Source organism: Notamacropus eugenii, chromosome 6, assembly GCF_028372415.1.
Source record: "Notamacropus eugenii isolate mMacEug1 chromosome 6, mMacEug1.pri_v2, whole genome shotgun sequence".
Classification (NCBI taxonomy): domain Eukaryota; kingdom Metazoa; phylum Chordata; class Mammalia; order Diprotodontia; family Macropodidae; genus Notamacropus; species Notamacropus eugenii.
In genome coordinates, this window is record NC_092877.1 from 195,344,672 (window position 1) to 195,363,080 (window position 18,409).

Below are 18,409 nucleotides of genomic sequence, written 5' to 3' on the forward strand. Positions count from 1 at the left end.
GTACATCTACATACTCCTTAGGACAAATGCCTGCATGGTTTTCTTCTAAAGAATGGAAGTGGATCAGAGGCCTGTTGAATGAAGCAAGACATGCTGAAGAATATTTGTTTAACTCAATTCAATTTGATTCAATTCAACCAATATTAATTATGCAAAGTAAATGCAGCCAGGAGGTCTTTGTTAATGGAAGGTTGTGCAGGTCACTGTAGAAAACACTTGATTGCATATCAGAAGCCTGTGCCTGAATTCTGGCTCCGTGCTATTGAAGCACCATGTGACTCTGAGAAAGGCACTTCTCTACTGTGGGGGTTGGAGACATCCTTCCCTAGGAGCTAGATTGCACAACTTGGATGTGGGCTCAGACACCCAGGTTTAATTTTCTTAATTTGTAGCATGGAGACAATGACATTTGTAGCTCAACCTGGCTGTTGGGAGGAAAGAAGTTTGCAAATCTTAATTTGCTATTGAAATTTATGATTTTTCATAGCATATTTCTTCATTTTTCAAATAATAGTTGGCTTGGATAAGCCCTAAGATTCATTCCACCACATTATGGTGTGAAATTGCTTTCTAATGTAATATATTCTCTCACTCAAGGTCTCTTCTAGCTTCTAGTATTTTTTGTTTTTAAAATCAACCATTGCAGGAACCAGGAAATATTTCGCTCTGATACAATGTACCAAGAATACCTCAATAGCCATAAAATGTGGATAAACTTTCAGAGGCAAAATTTTCATGTATTCAGCAGAGATTCAGACCCGATAATGACATGGCTCCAGGCTCTTTTGAGGCTGAAAAGAAAAGAACTTTTTAAGACTTTGAGCACGTCATCACCAAGGAGAAACTACTGTGACTTCAGCAGGTCAAAGCATAGGATTCTTAATGCCCTAAGAATGCTCTCCTCCCTTAGGGAGCTTAAGTAAAGGGAATCAAGGGAATCTGCAGACACAGGTGGCATGGGAAATCTTCCATTAAAGACAAAACAGGACACCTACCGTTGTTAGACCTAATTAAAGCCAAGAGAATTGGCAATACCTGAACTGAAATATGTAATTGCTCAGTTATATAAATTCAGCCAAGTCAAACTTAAATCGTAGAATGTTCAGTTATAAGAAACTTTAGAATTGTAATATGTGAAAGAGTCCTTAAGGTCTCTTATTCAGCCTGCCAGTTTTGGATAGTACAGATGTAAGAGCCAGAAAGGTCACACAGCTAGTAAGTGTAAGATCCCAGACCTGAGTCCAGGCTCACTGCTTCTCAGCTCATTGGGTTCTTTGAGAGACCTCTTTTAGTTATTGTTCACTTGAGTCTAATTGTGGTCTTGTGGACCATACAATTCATGGGATTTTCTTGGCAAAGATGCTGGAGTGGTTTGCTATTTCCAAACCCCAGTGGATTAAAGCAAATGGAGGTTAAGTGACTTGCCCAGGGTGGTACAACCGATACGGTCTGAGGCCAATTTGCATTCAAGTCTTCTGATTCCCTGGCTCAGCACTCTATCCACTGAGCCATCTGTTGTTCAATCATTTTTTCAGTAGTGTCTGACTCTTTAAGACCCCATTTGGGCTTCTCTTGGCCATTTCCTTCTCCAGCTCATTTTACAGATGAGGAACTGAGCCAAACAGGGTTAAGTAACTTGCTTAGGGTCACAACACCAGTAAGTGTCTGAGTCCAGATTTGAACTCAGGAATATGACTCTTCCTTAACTCCAGGCCCAGTGTTCTACCATTATACCACCTAGCTAGCTCCTATACCTCTACCCATCTTGTTACGATTAAGTTAATAAGACCATTGAGTCTTCCCTCCTATCTCCTCCTCCATTTACACTAATATATATAGGATTTTATATTATTATATATAATGTCTCAGTATAGTACATATATATATATATATATACATATATTTTATACTAACAAGGTGTTCAGGTTTATAGTGAACAAAATTATTCATTCTAAAGTCATCAGATATCTCTTAATTTGCAAATCTAATATCCTTTTCTCATTTCTTATCCTTCTTGATGTCTCTGCAACTTTTGACACCGTTAATCACTAATTTCTCTTTCCTCCCTTGATTTTCATCACACTACTCTCTCCTGTTTCTCTCCTAACTGTTCCATCTTGTCAGTCTGATTTGATGGATTTTCATCCTGGTCACTATCCCTAGACATTCCCTCTTGCTTTGTCTTTGGCTCTCTTCTGTAGTCTTCTCTTCTCCCTCTTGAAACTCAATTGGCGATCACATCAGCTCCCATGGGTTCAACTACAATCTCAATATAGACAATTATCAGATCTATACATTTAGCGAAGTTTTCCTCTCAAGCTTCCATCCCACTTCTCCATCTCTTGTGTAGCTATAACTAGGCATCTTAAACTCTAAAACACAACTAATTCCACCAAAACTCTGTTTCTCTATTTCCTATTATGTGAAAAGGCACAATAATCATTCCACTCACTTAGGTTGAAACTTTGGTGTCATCCTTAACTCTTCACTTTCACTCACCTCACATAAACATTGTCAAATCTTGCCATTTTACCTTCACAACATCTCTTATGTAACTTGGCCGCTGTACAGGCCTTCATTGCTTGGACTTTGACAATAGTCTTCTAACTGTTCTCTCTGCCTCTAGTCTCTCCCTGCCCTAATTCATTCTCCATCTAGTTGCCAAATTAAATTTTCTAAAACGTAGGAGGACTGGGCCTCCCTCTCACCTGAAGAATCAAATAAAAATCCTCTCTCTGGCACTTAATGGTCTTTTCAGCTTAGCCTCTTCGTAATTTTTCAGTCTCTTTAAATGTTATTCCCCTTCAGAGTCTAAAATCCAGCTACAGGCAGTTTGCTGCTCCTTAGACAAGACAATCTCTGAACCCCATGCCTTTTTCCCCTACTCTGCTCCATGTGTCTAATGCTCTTATCTCTGCTTCTTGGATTCAAGACTCATCCCAAACTCCACCTTCTTAGGCTTTTCATTCTTCTGCCCCCCTTTTTCTACTGCCTTCTCAGATGACCTTCCTTCTCCTCTGTATATACCTTTGTATATACACAGATAGATACATGTTGGCTTCCCCCATCGAAATGGGAGATACATGAAAGAAGAGATCACATTTTTGCTTCTATATCTAGGTTGCACTTAGCACAATGCCTAGCATATTCCTTATGGTTATTGACTGAGTGGATTCTAAACAATTCATCATTTCCCCACCCCGTTACACTCTGCCAGCCTGCAATTCTTTTCTTATTTCAGTGTTTAATTGATTCTGGCAGTCCCGGGTTTTCTACATGTCATATATCACCATTGAGCTTATTCATATCTGTCTGATTAACCTGCGCTGCTCTTCTCCCCTGCTTTTACTTATCATTCCGTTTTCCACCGCAGGCTGTGCTGTTGACTTATATCAGCCCAGGAGGATGTGAGGAACATGAAGGTTTCTTTCCAATACAACTATTTAAAAGGCTTTGAGGCTCATACCATTGAACCAAGGTATGAAAGTGCCACACCATCCTACCGTCACCAAGGCAGACGAATATTGCTTCCTTCTTCCTCACTCTTACACATACCCGCTTCCTTTCCTGTCAAAGTTATTTCTGAGGTATGTGATGGAGACGAGGAATAGGGAAGCAAAGAAAGACAAAAAAGAAGGATAGATCTGAGCAGATCCAGATTTGAAAACCATAATATACAGGTCCCTTAGGGAAGCTTTCAAGTATTTAATTTGAGCAATTACGATATTAAAGTCACAATGCAATCATTTTGAAGGCTTCTCTTTGTAAAATCAGGCATAAATTAGCCTAGGCAACATGGAATAGTGGTAAGACTAGGACTCCAGAGAGCTCAGTTTGATTCCTAATTCAGATACTCAATAACTGAGTGACCTTCAACTATTAAAGCCTCAGTGTCCCCATCTGTAAAATGGGGGTGATGATTTTTACTCTATTTACCTCACAGGGTCATTGGGAGTGCTACATAAATGTCATTACCTGACTTTTTCGACCATTATGTACAGAGGTAGGATGACATAACAAAAAGAATGCTTACTTTGGAGTCCAGTGATGGCTGACATCAGATCTTGACTTTAATACTCTCAACCTATATCTCCTTCAGTAAGTGACTTAACTTCTCTGATCTTTTTTCATCATCTACACGAAGGGAAACAGCCAACTTAGGCTACGCATCTCAGAGGTATGCTGGAAGAATGGTACTTGCCGAACTTTAAAAGTCTCAGAAACTGGAGTTGTTTCTATCTACCTAAAGGGCTTATAATATGAATGTCTGAATTAATACACTTCCTTTCTTCCCAGATACACACATATAGATGCAAAGTTAGAGAGACACACTGCAGGAACCTTTCATCTATCTGGAAATCATGGATAGATTTAAAAGGGTGAATTGTTTGGCTTCTGTTGGCTCAAGTTACTGCGGAATAAGTTACCTACAATTCTTTGGAGCCGCCCCCACCTTATTAAAGATGGGTTATAGCATAGACACTACCACAAGCAACAAGAATTTAGCAAGTGTTGTATCCATCTCCCTATTGAGATGTCCCCATTCCCCATCAGTGGCACTCAACTGCCCCCCCCCCCAACCCTATCCATCACACCCACAGTCAAGTGTGGCACATGGATAAAAATTGCTTGCCTGAATAGTCTTATTCCCATCCAGTTGGATGGATGATAATGGCTTTGAATAAAGGTCGGACTAAGTGATATACATAACCCTTAGCCCCAGTATAAGCAACTGGCTTGTAGCCAACAGGCTCTGCTCATTTGTGAACCAGTTTATAAAATCCAAAACAAAACTAGAGGGAGGGGACAGAGTAATCCAGACTGGAACACTCAGGGCTCTATATTAAGAAGCTTACCTGAACAGGACATTGGCCAGCATTATCCCTGTTCAGATACTCTGGAGCTAATTAGAAAACCCATTGATTCCTTCTTCTCTACCTTCTTTCAAGGCCTGGAACCCTAGAGAAAGGACTCAGGTTAAGCACGGTGATGAAAGCAGGATGAAAGCCACACAACATGACCCCATTCTTCCTTCACCTGCCTCTTCCACAACTGTTTGCATCTGATACCAGTTGTTTACTTAGTAGGGATGACCTCCATGTACCAGTCTCTGTTGACATCAGAGAAAGATTGGAGAGCAGGGTGACTCAATGTTCAGTCACCAATTTCCTAACAAAACCCCCCTAAAGATTCTTTAAACTCTAAAAGAAACTAGGACTTATCAAACCAGGCATTTAGTGCGAATTTCCTCCTTTCTAATGCAGGGTGTCTTCAAACAGGTGGCTTCCCTAGTGCACTCGTGTTTGCTCACTAAAATATTAATTTAGAATTCTTCATGAACTGCAAGCAAGGAAAACGAATTCCTGAATGATGTTAATAAGACAAATAAACAAATGAGAAAAGAGGATTTAACATAGGAAAATTCATTTTTTCTACAGAAAAAAAGAAGTTATCATTTATATAGGGCTTAAAGGAATGCAAAGCACACTGTACAGGTGATCTCATTTGATGTTCGCTAGATCCCGTGAGATAGGTGCAACTCTTGCCCAATTTGACATACAAGGAAAGTGAAGGTAAGTGATTATCCAGTGTAACCTAGCAGGATTGGAACTCAGGTCTTCCTGATTCTAGGCTCAGCACCCTTACCTGCTGGGCCACCATGCCTTATTTTCCAAAAGAGCAGCACTGGGTTTTCACAATATCCTCAGATGTTATTTATCCTCTTTCCTCTCTTTTTCTTCCCATTCTCCCTTACTCTCACCTAGCCTTGTCTCGTCCCATTCACATGTCCCAAGTCTACGTCCCATTCACAGCCTTCTCTATTCTCCTAAGAGACAAGCAGAAACCGGAAAAACTCAATTAAGCTCCAAGTGTCAATGTATTCACCCCTTCCCCAGACATGCTTGCATATAAACAGAATCTTCCAGAATCAAAATCCACTTACCTTAGGGAATAAATTGTAGAGAGTTTTCCGCTCCATGGAAAGAAAAGACTTTCTAATATTGAGGGCTGTCCAAAATGTGATGGGATTCCTCAGGTCCTCATGGGGGATCTTCACTATAGTGGTGATCGTCAAAAGATTGAGATGAGCCTACCTTGGGGGCATTGGTTTGTTTCGTTTGTTTTGGTTTTTTTTCATCAGATGTAAATGGTGCCAGTTTTTGGATACAGATTATGGTCAGATAACCCAAATATGCATGCACTGAAAGATAGTAGGAGTCAAGCCCACAGTTCCCAGGTGTGAGAGAAGCCAGGTGTGGCTTAACTCTCATTGTCACTGTCTCCAAAGCTGTGCTTGCCAAAAAGTTATTCCTCTATGTCAGAAACCAGGGCTCCCATTTTGCACAGGTTGGTTACGTGATCACTCAGGTGTTTGATGGACTTTACCTGTTGGTCCAGGTAGTGTGTTTTGATGAAACCATTTAAATGGGGGGTCATTTCTGTCATTTGCCAACTTGTGCAATTTCAGTAACGACTGACTGACTTGTTTCCAGGGGCAGAACTCACTCCACTGCATTCAGCCCACTCTCACAGTCATCTCGGTTTTACTTCTTGATGTCTTGTAGGAAGATGCTGCCACCACGCTGGTTCCGAAGTTTCATCAGCTTCACAGCATGCTCCCTCTCCTAGTGGGGCTGGTGGAGAAGGTACTTGGCAAAGTTCTTCAACGCCGCATCATCTAGGTAAAAGCAGTAAGACACGGAGAGGTAAACACAGGAGGCATTGAGGTACAGGTGGATCTGGCCCTGGATGGCAGCCTCCGAGTCCTCGTGGTAAGTCTGCTGCACCTGAGAGGGGGAGCATGTTGTCATGGCGGCGGCAGAGGCTGTGCAGGGGCTGGGGGGAGACTCGGGCTGAGGCTTGGGTGGCGGCGGAGGGAGGGGAGGACGCGGGCCTGGGGCGGCTGAGCAGGTGGCTGCAGAGGTAACAGGAGGATGGAAGAAGTGTTGCTTAGTGGAAGTGAAGGTGAACAGGTGGCTAAGGGCAGCTCTGGCCAGGAATTCCGGGCAGCGGGTTCCGTACAAGCAGCGATGAAGCAGGACAACTTAGCGACTCCCCCTTCCCTGCGTTTCTGGCCGATTGGGAGAATTCTTGAAGAGTCTCTTTGTTGGTGAGTTATATGAATTATTTCGGAGGAACTTTGGGTGTTTCATCCAGTACGGATTCTGAGACTCGCGGAAAATGAAAGATTGAAATTGTTTAGCTGGCCGACAGGAGCATGGATTTTGATCTGAGCCATCTTTCAGCATCTGTTCAACGTCACAGGATAGTGGCAGCCGTGTATTTTGGCGTAAGTCAATTCTTAGTTTTAAAGCTTTAGAAAAGGCTAAAATTATTTTTATGGTTAAATCCCTGTTCTAGATAAAACTTACTACTTAGGAAATTAGATAAAAATTCAGTTGTTAGGCTATTAGCACAATAGCTAGCCATGCAAAATGTCATTGTTGGAGTCAATACGAAAGCATATCTTGCAAGAATACCTGTATTTAGCAGCAAAGAGACTCTCTGGAATCTGTTTCCTTTTGGAGCAAGAGGATGCGTTTGGAAAGAGGGAGCTGTTTTTGACAATGACGTTCTTGGAAGTGGAAATTTTACAAGGATGATCTTGGAAGAATAGGGTTTGTGATTTTTTTAGTTTCTTTTTTTTGTTTGTTTGCTTGTTTTTTTGTTTTTGTTTTTGTTTTTTTAGGAATGCTAAGTCGTCAACGAAGAGCAAATATTTTAATTGAACATTTAAGGTCCAGGAAGGGAGGAAAGAGAGAAAGGGAGCGATAAACCTTGAGGATCCTACAGTAAAAAGGTAGTTAACACTGAATATGTCTATAAAACAGAACCTCAGGAAGACTAACAAATAGGAGCTTCAGGCGACCCTTTCACTGAGTAATCTCTTCTCATTTCCCTCCTTTGTTTTCCAGGGAACATTGTCAAGGTGGACTGTCCGGAGGGGCCTGGAGAGCCTGCTGGCAGCTTTGCTGCTCCCAGCATCAGGAGAAGGTGTGGGGATTATACTCAGGGAGTCATTTTTACTTTTCTTTTTCATTCTTGCTCTGGTCCCTCTCCTTCACCAAGAAGAATAAGTAGCCTATGGCAACGTGCTCTGTGTAAATGCCATCTAGGGTTTTCACTTCTTGGGCAGCTGTGGAAGACTTGGGCTTGTGATAGCAGTAGCCCAATTCACCAAAGGTTGGAGACAGGCCCCAGGTGATGGTGCTCTCATCTGCAGCCATGATAATACTACACTTACCACAAGCTAAGCTTGTCATTGTCCAGTCACAGAGACCCTGAACAGCTTTGAGATACATGGTGAACTCCAGAGAAATGTTGGTAGCACCCCAGAAAAACAGGCCACCAACTTCACTGATTTCAAAGGGACAGGGGTAGCCAGTGAAGATTTGCCTGGCCTCCTGGTCCAGGAAATCGAACAGCTTCACCAGACAAGGGATCATATTATCCTTCTACTCTGCATGGCCCAGTCAGCCATCCCCTTCAAACACCCAAGAGAAAACACATTTCTAAGAGTCGAGAACCAGAGCGTGATTGGTGCCACAGGCAACATTTCAGACAACAACACTGGCGACTGGCAAAATCTGTCCAGCTTTTGTCTTCTCAGTGAAGATGGGAACTAGCAGGGGACCAGCTTACACTCATATTCTGTCCTCTGAGGCTGGGTAATGAATTTCCAGTCAGAATTGTTTCCCAGCTGACCATATTCAGGGCACCCAAAGGAGTAGAGGTTTCGTTTACAATCCATTATCATGCTGAATTCAGCTGCACAAGTCATTTTGGTATTTGGCTGGCCATTGTAACCTATCTGTGCAGGAGTGGGGATGGCATTAGTCTGGTTGCCAAGGCCAAGTTGCCCCAACTTATTCTCTGCAAATGCAAACACACAGCCAGTTTCTGTCAAAGATGGAGTGTGGTTCCTCCCACAGGCAGCAGACAAGATCACTTCCTTGCTGAGGACTTCCACGAGTTTCGGGGCTTCCACTCTCTTGGTATCACACAGTCCCACTTACCCCTTTTCATTGTGATCCCAGCTCCACACTTCCCTTCCGTGGTGAAGAGGAGACTTTGAGCAGCACAGGAGTCAGAGACCACCATCCACACCCAGACCCCAGAGAAACAGGCGTTTCTGTGGGGTCCCAAAAGTTCTACCTCAGATTGCTGTAAGCAGCTTGCTATGTTGTCACCTCTTTCTGAAAACTAAGTTCCAATTGGTTGCTCCCAAAATCAAAAGATGCCCTCTGCCTTTAGAGCCTTCGGGATAATGGGAGAGGGAAAGAGCCTGGGTTACCTGGCCCCTGCCCTGCACTCACAATCCTCTCCTTGGTGTGCTCCATCTCCAAGATGATCGAAAAGGAGTTTTATAAGGATGCTGGGAATTCTTGGAGGAGGAGGTTAAAGCAGGGGAAGACAATGGTGCCAGACCTAGAGGCCTGTATTGGGCTACCCGAGTCTTTCCTACCTCACCTCCGAGGTCTTTGGTTGGCCAAACCGGATAAACGTATGAGAGAAAAGACATTCCAGAGTCGAACAGGGGTTGAGCTTTATTACAGGGTTTGGGTTACAAATGCAGGGGGGTCTTCCTTAGGAGGAAGAGGGGGAGATTTCCTAAGGAGGCTAAGCTTAAGGGATTGGAAGTAGAAGTACAAGCGGGGAGAGAGGGGGAAGGGAGAGAGGAAAGAAAAGAAGCGGAGCCCTACTTTCCTCTTTGGCTCCACACGTGCTAAGAGAGAGCTTTCTGGCTTCCTCAATCCTACTTAATCTTCAGCCACACAGTTTGCATCTCAATACCGTGCTGTTAGGTAACTAGGTGTGCTCCAATCCGGGACGACCTCGAGGGCAGGGAGACTCCACCCATCACATATCTCCCGGGGAGAGGCGGAAATACCCAAGCTAGCCGAGCTAGCTCAGTCTGACCTTCTCGAACCCCCGCTGTTCATGGAGGGCCTCGTAAGACTCTAAGATTTAGAAGTCCCACTTTTACCCGCCCGAGACCGTCCACACGGATTTGAGCTTCCAATCCCAACACAATGGCATGGCCTTTGGCATCCCAGCAGAGGCCTCTTGGAGTTTAGGATTTGATGGCCTTTGAGAATCCTCCTCCCCTCTTGCTGAGGCCAGGAGAATAACACCCAGGCCGCGAGACTGACTCAGTTCCCAGAGGTCGCCGATTCCTGATTCCCCTGGCTTGAGACGTGCTTGTACCACCTTTCTTCTGTCCAAGAACACCCCGCCATCCTAGTTGGGGGTAGTGGTGAGGGAAGCCCCAATCCCTCCGTGTATCTGAGGTGATCAACAAAGATGAGCCAGACAGCAAGGTGAGCCACCTTTAGTGGTCAGCAGAAGAACAAGTTTCTAACCCTCCATGTTCTCCTGAAGCTGAGGCTTGGGACGAGGCTAGACACATAACCTTCAGTACCTACACACTGAGAGGAGGTTTGGTGTTTTCCCTTGGGACATTGGCATTGAAAGGCTTTGGTGTTAATGTTTTTTTTTCCTCTATTTACCCTATTACCTAGCTCTTTCAGTACTTACAATATGTGTATATCTATCTATCTATCTATATGTATATATATATATGTATATGTGGATATATATATTCATATCCCTATCTATATCTAATTTGTATCTGTATCTATGTCTATCTCCATATCTATACAGTGTATATATATCTGTATCTGCATCTATAGCTATATCCCTGTCTGATCTGCTTATGTTTCTATTTCGATATCAATATTCAATCTTTATCTGTAGGCATATTTGTCTATATCTATATTCACATCCATTCCTCTGTCTAATCTATATGTACATATCTGTATCAGTTTATCTATATTCATATGCATATTTATATCCATATCTCTCTCATCTCTATATGTTCTTATTTCCACATATATCTCCAATCTACATCTGTAGCTATTCCTATCTTTATCTATATCTATATTTATGTCCATATCGATATCACATCTGTATACATGTTTCTACCTATATTTATATCTTTATCTGTCTATATGATATCTGTATGTGTATTGATATATTCATATATTCATATCCCCATCCATAGAAAATCTGTGCCTGAAATCTTTATCTATATTAATGTCCATATCCATATCTAATCTGTACCTATATCTGTATCTATCTCTATCTACACATAAACATACACAGATACACAAATATGCATGTCTCCTACATGTTTGTGTATATGCATATTTTCTGTGCATGGATTTAAATTCTCAACCCCAATGCAAGGACAAGACAAGAGATTCTGAAGTAATGACAAAAGTTTCCCTAGTTAATGTGTTATTCTTCAAATAGATATTTGGTCATCATGTCCCCTACCCTTCCCTCTCTAGGCCCACCTAGCCTTTTTCAAAGCAGTAGTGAAAAGCATATGTTATATCCTGTTTCTTTTCTCTCATTCATATAAGTTTTCCGTTGCTAAACTCAGCTCACTCTGTCAGTGTAAGGGGGCCTTCTGGCAGGAGAGATAATCAGCAATGATCCCTTCTCTTTCCTAAGAAAACTTCTAAAATAGTGTAGGGGGAGATTGCTTTTATTTCAAAATCTGAGTTCCCTTGTCAGTAAGAACCAAAAAGGGATATTGATTAAAACATAGAATTTTATCATCCTAACTTATATAAAGCAGTGTTTGGGCTCCTGTGTATGCCATCTTTAGTTAAAGAGGTTCCCTCATTAAATACTTTTTTTTTCCTTTTCCCAAGTTTATTGATGAATATAATAGGGAAATAGTTCTCCCCACCCATTTCTGGCCAAAGGGGAAGAAAACAACAACCCACATCACTGTGCTTTTTTAGTTTGCTTTGTAACAGAGATCTTTCCTTCTTATCTGTAAAAACTACTTTTCTATTAAATGAGGGCAACTAGGTGATAGCTGGTCTGGAGTAAAGACTATCTAAGTTCAAACCAGGCCTCTGGCACTTTACTGGTGTGTCCTGGGCAAGATACAAGAAAATGAAAATAATAATACCTATTTCCTACAGTTGTGAGGACCAAAGGAAATATTGGTTAAGTGATTAACACAGTATCTAGCACACAGTGGTGCTTAATCCGAAGTGTGGGGGAATAAAATTGGTGATTTCTCATAAACACACTCGCAAACATTTACTAGAATTAGCTAGAGGTAAATAAATTCATTGCCAAGTACTGAACCAATGAATTTCATACATGTGTATGTACTCATACATATATTTAAATGCCTTGTTAGTTCTATTATTTTAGTTGGAAAAATTTTGTATTTGAATGAGGTTTACATATATGAATGAATAAAAATAAAGATATGCTACTCATTATTTAACTGTTTATTATGGGAGTTCTCAAAGTTCTGAGGGTGCCTTTTGTTTGAGTCTGAATTTGTTTCATGGTAGCTGCTTAGGGAATGCCCAGTGAGAAAACTTCTACCATTCAGGGGATCAGTAATTATGTTGCAACATATGGTCGTACAATATTGCTCAGAGGCCTGAAAAGTGATGTTAACTGTCTAGTGCATTTTTCTGGCAGAATCTGAACTCAGATTTTCTTTCTCCAGAGACCAGTCTGTTATACTGCCTCCCCTGGAAGTTACTGAGGGAATCCAAAATTGTAACCTGAGTATATATTCATGAATTGACCACTTATAAAATTAAATGTCACCATTCCTATTAACATTAACATATTTCCAAGGCCATCTTGTTTTGTCCTTGTCTGAAGTGGTGACCCTGAACAAGTAATTTTTCCTAATATCATCTACCTCCCACAGTTGTGAGAATCAAATGAAGTAACAGTAAATTGCTTATGAAGTGCTTAGCATTGTGCCTGGCACATAGTTAATTCTACAGAAATGTGAGTTATTATTATCGTTATCAGGGTTGTTATTATTTCTACATATAGGAAAAGAACCAAGCCCCACCATTAGTCTGTTGCAAGCTTCAGGGATTTTCCTGTGTGCCATTAGCACTTTTACCACTAGGGATCAGCAGTGTGTCTAATGCCAGACACCCTCTCAGATCTAGAGCAACATACCCTGAATCTAAAGTACTCTGAGAGCCAAGTTCCTATCTGTTGGAGACCAAGGGCTAATCCTCAAATTACATCCCACTGAAGTTTGCTTGAAATGTGTCCAATTTGTGTATGGTTTCTTTTGCCATTTCTTTGCATTCCCCTCTGACTTATCAAAAGAGGCACCTATTTAGCATTTGCTGGTAATAAGTGGGGAAGAGGCCCTGAATGCCAATTCAACTGTTTTTATTTTAAGTAAACTAGTGAGTTTCACCTCTATTATGTGAAGGCATCCATTGATAATGAAATGGCAACTCTTTGGAGCAATAAAGTTATATCCTAACCAGTCACTCATCTTTGACTACCAACTCCTGAAACAGCCTTTTCACACGTAACACAGTGAGAAGTACCTTCTCCCTCATGGACAAAAGAACTGATGAACTAAGCAGAGATTCTTCAGTATTCTCCAGAAAAACCCTCACATTCTCCATCTCTCTCCTGCAAGTATTCCAAGAATACAATTTTGTGGTGCTTCATTTACAGGAATTACACAAGATCAAAAACTACTCACCTGAGCACTTAAATTAACCTTCTAAGTTTCTTCAGTTCACTTCTCTGCCAATGTGATTTTGCTTCAACGACATATACTAACAGACTCAAAGTTTCCTTGAAAAAGGCAGGTTGACCCCTGAACCTGACCATATTTTCCCTTAATGAACTTCTCAAAATATTGTGTTGACAGGCTTGTTGTCATGAGCAGTGATTGTCAAAGGAGAAGTGGTGACTATCAGAGTTGAAAAGAAACTCAATGAGCACTTAATTCAAACTACATACTTCATAAAGGGTGATCATTGCAACTTAACCGTCAGCCTCTGCTTCAAGACTTTCAATAAGACCTTCCACTGCTCACAATGGTAGTCATCCCACTTTTGGATAGGTCTAATTGCTTGAGCATTTTTCTTTAGAACAAGCTGAAATTTAGGCTTCATGTATACATTGCTCCCAGGTCTGCCCTTGAGGGTCAAACAGAACAAATCAAATTTCTCTTCCATTTGTTGGGCCTTTCAGGTATTTAAAGAGAGTTATTCTGTTACTCCATGGTCTTATCTTGCCAAGATAAACAATTCAACCAATTGTTCAACCAATCCCAAGGCAGCATGTGCCCCAAGCTATTTATTATAGAAACTGCACGTCTGGATACCTTCTTGCTAATGCATGCCCTTCTGAAAATGTGGGGTTCAGGAATGAACACTAGACTCTATCTGGGCTTTCACCAGGGGACCAGCACCACCTTATTTCAGAAGCTTTACCACTCTTGACATTACAAGTTCACTAATACCCTCAGACCTTTTCTCCAGGCAAACTGCTAATGACATACTACCTCAGAAGTTTATTTCTCAAATCTTGAAATTAATCTTAATAAATTTAGCACAATATTCGAGGCCAATCACGATCTTTTCCATTCTTTTTTATCCTTTTGTAAAAACAACCAAGACAGTAGTTATTCTTCTCAAGGCCTTCCTATGCTAAACAGTCTTACAAATATCACCAAGAGTGGTCCAGAAATCTCACCTAGCAATTCTGTCACTTCCCAGGGAGGTAATTTTCTTAGTCTTCGTGATCTGAATTTATCAAGGATATCTTTGATTTCCTTAATTTGCTAATGAAATAAATTTGTAGAAATGTATGAATATATATTATATATGATCTAATTTGTACTAATTTGCTGATTAGCAATTTTCATTCTATCCTTTCTTCTTCAAAGGTTTTCAAGCAGAGAAAAAAGAAAGAGAGTAATAACTGGGCAGCTCTGTCTATTTTTCTGCCTTCCTTTAATTTTATCCTATCTACCCTGGGTAATGGGCAGCAATACCTAGTTGCATCTTCATGTGAGACTTTCTCTTCTGAACCATCGCCTTGCCCTGACCATTTCTCTGCAACGATTGGGGGATTCTCTTGACTTCAAGGCTGTCTTGCTCCACTCCCCACCTCTGCTTTGACTCTGTCCACAAAGAAGTCTGCTATGTCCTCAATAGGCAATAGGTGGTTCCAAGGTATTTATTGTCTTTGTGTGGATCCATCTGTTATCCCGGGTAATCTTGTAGACTCTCAAGTTGCATAGATCTCCATCTTCTTGTAATTGGATTGCTTCCTATGGGTCTGTTTTCATGTGTGGTCCTGTCACACCAGGATTTCTTAACACAACTCCATCATGGGCTGAAGACCTCAACAATGATCTCTGTTGTTCCCCACATGTTGCCCTTTAGGTGGGATACCTACCCATAGGTCCTCTTCCAATTCATGGTATGTCTCTCTGAGAGAATATAGCCTGGTTTTATAAGGCACAGCGGTTTGGTTCTATCAGAGGTTTTCTGAGCTGAAGCCACAATTACACAGTAGACTTTTTCTTTCAGTCTTTTTTTTTTTTTTTTTTTTTGTAAATGCCACTGACAGCTCTATATCTGTCACACAGCTGAAATCTCAATTCCCCTAAATCAGCACATTTGCAACCTTTGGCAAAATCAGATCCTAATTCTTCCAGGTCACTAGAAAGAAAGACAAAAGTGAGTCTTGCTCCAAGCAAATGAGAGATCCCTCTGTGTTTCATAACTTAATGGTTATCTGTTTAGGACACTGACTCGCTGATGAGCCCCCAGGCAGGATAGTAACTGTGAATGTGCTATCTAATGGTAGAAGTGAGCTTAAGTCAAGACTCTTTTCACCAGCCAATGCCTGTACAGCCTCTCCTGGGGGTGACGTAGCCCAGTTCACTCCAGACTCCATCTCCTGTCTTTACAGCACAGGGTTACCTGTATGAAAATCAAGGTACTGGACACTCAGGCGCCACCAATGACACCGGTGTCTCTTCGGTCTCTAATGAGAAAACTGGTGACTGACTTCAACGGAACTCAGAGGAGACTGAAAGAGGGCAGGGTGGGGATAAGCATGCAGAGAGAGAAAGGGCAGGGAGGAAGGGCAGGAGAAGGAGGAAGAAGGAGAAATGGAACTCCGTGTGTTTGGTAGTGCAGGACTGCAACGGTCAGGTTGTGGGACTTCCCTGAAGACATGAGTATTTCGAGGGAAATTTATTAAATTAAATCACATGGAAAGACAAATCATAATACCCCACCCCCCCCAGAAACCGAGGGCATATACTCTCATATATAAACACAGCATGAGTGGGCATAGGAGGGATGTGTAAGGATCCCACCTAAAGGGCAAACTTGTAGGGAAAGTATGGTCTGGGTTCCATGTGGAGGGGTAGCTCACACTTGTGATGTTCCAGAATAACTGATGTCTTCTCATTCGGCATGTTTTCTGCTTGGTATGGGGATACATTGGATACACTGTTGGATGCATTGTTGCACCGTTTCTCCATGGATCTTGTAATGGCTAATATGCTCTCAGTTGGGTTTTGATCTGATGGCTACATACATATACACACGTGTACATATGTACACGTGTGTATGTGTGTACACATGAACATATACACACACCACGCACACACATACATACATACATAGATGTTTGTATGTACATATATACAATATCATACAATATTCCCTCCAACTATCCTAATACTGAGAAAACTCTCAAGGGTTACAAGTAACTTTCCATGTAGGAATATAAACAGTTCAACTTTCATAAGTCTCTTATGATTTCTCTTTCCTCGCTACCTTTTCATTCTTCTGTAGATTTTTGTATTTGAAAGTCAAATTTTCTATTCAGTTTTGGTCTTTTCATCAAGAAGGCTTGAAAAGCTTCTGTTCTATTGAATGTACATTTTGCCCCCAGGTATTACTTGGTTTGACGTCTAGAGTTCCTCTAACCTCTGGAATATACTATTCCAGTAGTGTGGAAATAAAATCAGGGCAACACAAATCTGGCAGCTTGTACATTATAGCCTCTCTGCTAGATCTTGTGTTATCCTGCTTATATTTCCACAATACTCCAATTATTTCTTTATGACTGCTTGCAATATTTTTTCCTTGACCTGGGAAAGCTGGAAATTGACTACAATATTCCTAGAAGTTTTTCTTATGAAATCTTTTTAAGAAAGTGATGTGAAGCTTCTTTCAAAGTCTATTGTACCCTCTGATTCTAGAATATCAGGGCAGTCCCCCTTGATAATTTCTTGAAAGATGATGCCTAGGTTTTTGTTTTTTTCTGATCATGGCTTTTAGGTAGCCTCAAAATTTTTAAATTATCTCTCTTGGAACCATTTTACAGGTTGTTTGTTATTCCAGTGAGATATTTCACATTGTTTTCTATTTTTTTATTCTTTTAGTTCTGTTTCATAGTTTCTCGATGTTTCATAAAGTCGTTAGCTTCTATCTCCTTTATTCTAATGTTTAAGTAATTATTTTCATCAGAGAGCTTTTGGACCTCCTTTTCCATTTCCTCAATTCTGATTTTTAAAGCAGTCCTCTCTTCATTTGCTTTTTGGACCTCTTTTGCCATTTGGGTATTTTAAGGTGTAATTTTCTTCAGTATTTTTTGGGGGGTGGGTCTCTCAAGCCGTTGGCTCATTCTACATGATTTTCTTCCATCATTCTCATTTCTCTTCCCAATTTTTCCTCTTCTTCTGTTACTTGATTTTCAAAATCCTGTTTGACGACTTCCAGGGCATGTGACAAATTCATATTTTTCTTGCAACATTTGGATGTAGGAGTTTTGAGTTTCTTATCTTCTTCTTCTTGTATGTTTTGATCTTCCCTGTTACCAAAGTAAGATTCTATGCTTTTTTGATTTTATTACTGCTTTACTACATTAATAAGATTTACTTTTTTGCTTGCTTAATGGGTATATATCTTTTACATGCATGTCCCTTTTATTACTACTACTACTACTGGTACTCCTACTACTGCCACTACTACTACAATTACTATTACTATTACTACTACTGCTACTACATCTAGCATATATGTAGAGAATTAATATTTGCACACACTTTACATATATAAAAACTTCTGATCCTTTGAAAATCTGTGGAAGGTGGAAAGCATTGTTCTGGTTTTTCAGATGAGGAAACTGAGACTATGGAAATTTAAGTGACTCGATCATGGTCACATCACTAATCATTTCCTGGGGCAGAATCTGTACTCAGTTCATACTGACTCCCAATCTACTACCTTATCCATGGCATCACCACATAGCACCTTTTATAAGTTTACTTTCCTTACAGATTTATTCCTTTAACAACTCTTCCCTCCATGTTCTCTGTTTCCTTTATGGTTGATTCACTTTACTTTTTAACCACGTAAAAACTAGACAGTCACATCCAATTATTTCTGTGAGTTCTCTAAGGAACATATAGACAGACTCATCCAATTTTAACATTCCTTATATCTTTATCAGTGTGTTTCACTTTCATTTTCTTATTTTATGTACCTTCTGCATTTCCTTGATTTTT

The 18,409-nt window shown here is 40.8% G+C and overlaps 1 pseudogene; it reads right to left on the reverse strand.

Moving 5' to 3' along the window:
• Positions 1 to 4,967: 4,967 nt before the first annotated feature.
• Positions 4,968 to 16,356, reverse strand: LOC140512236 (protein RCC2 pseudogene; annotated as a pseudogene).
• Between the last annotated feature and the right edge of the window lie 2,053 nt (positions 16,357 to 18,409).